Source organism: Dipodomys ordii, unplaced genomic scaffold, assembly GCF_000151885.1.
Source record: "Dipodomys ordii isolate 6190 unplaced genomic scaffold, Dord_2.0 Scaffold14, whole genome shotgun sequence".
NCBI lineage: Eukaryota > Metazoa > Chordata > Mammalia > Rodentia > Heteromyidae > Dipodomys > Dipodomys ordii.
This window is the reverse complement of record NW_012267230.1, coordinates 7,386,913-7,388,325: the sequence shown is the minus strand read 5'-3', so window position 1 is coordinate 7,388,325 and position 1,413 is coordinate 7,386,913.

Sequence of the window (1,413 nt, the reverse complement as noted above, 5' to 3'; positions counted from 1 at the left end):
TAACTGTAACCCTCTGTATAGTATCTTTACAATAAAAAAAAAAAAAAAAAAAGAGTCTCAACAGATGTTCCTGCCTGGACAGACCAGCGATCATCAAAAAAAAAAAAAAAAAAAAAAACTAGTTATACTGGGGACTAGGAGGGGGGCTCAGTGGCAGAGTGCTTGCCTCGAATGCATGAGGTCCTAGGTTCGATTCCTCAGCACCACATAAGCAGAAAAAGCCAGAAGTGGCGCTGTGGCTCAAGTGGTAGAGCGCTAGCCTTGAGATGAAGAGCTCAGGGACAGCTCCCAGGTCTAGAGTTCAAGCCCCCTGACTGACAAAAAAAAAAAAAAAAAACTAGTTATACTGGAATCCTAGCACTTGGGAGGTTGATACAAGAGGATTACAGGTTCAAGGTCAGACTGGTCTATATCTCAAGACTCTGCCTTGATAATAATAGTAACTATTATTATATATCTTATATATTTTATATATATATTTTTTATCAGTTATTATTAGTTATTGCCACACTATTATAACTGAGTGCTTACTATGCCGAATAGCATTCTATGCATTTCGACTGAATTTATTTTAACCCATTAAATCACTTAGTATGTAATTCTTAGTCATTAGAGTTATATTTATAATGTAATTAATCAATTACTTAATGTACATTAATGAATATTAACCTATTAATAATATTTAATCATTTTTGATGAATTAAGAAGAGCTAACGTCTTCTACCCTACAGGATTCCGTCATTTAATTTATAAGAGTGAAAGCTCAGATTTGGGGCGGGGGGGGGGAGGGGGTAAGTTTCATTAAAGCCCAAAGTTAATGGCACCAAAAGCTTAGGTGTCCTCAGCAGGTAGCACGTGCCAGCCTTCTGGTTGGAGTGACACTTCGGGCACCCCAGGAGCCCGGTGCCATAACTGTCCACCACTCCACACGCCCAGGGCCCTGAGGCTTTGGAAGTTCACAGGACTCTGCAGCGGCCTCACTGTCGGTGCGGGTGGCAGGGCTGCAGGCCCGCCGAGCGCTGGCTGTGAAAACATCTTCATTTTTCTGAGAATCGCTGAGTTGTCTGGGGCTTCCTGTCACTGTGTCCGTTTTTGGATACAGCACCTCTCGATCCAAACGGTGGCCATGTCGCCCGCTTCCCCTGCCTGCCCAGCAAGTCTCCTCGCTCCGTTTTCATAGCGTTTTGACCAGATTCCTACTCCTTCACCCTCTCCGTCTGTCAGTCCCCTCCACTAACCCCCATGTCCCAGGTCAGACATGTTTCAACTTGTGTGTGTGTGTGTGTGTGTGTGTGTGTGTGTGTGTGTGTGTGTGTGTGCTGGTCCTGAGTCTTCAACTCAGGGCCTGGGTGCTGTCCCTGAGCCTCTTTGGGCTCCAGACCAGTGTTCTAGCTCTTGAGCCAAAGTTCCGCT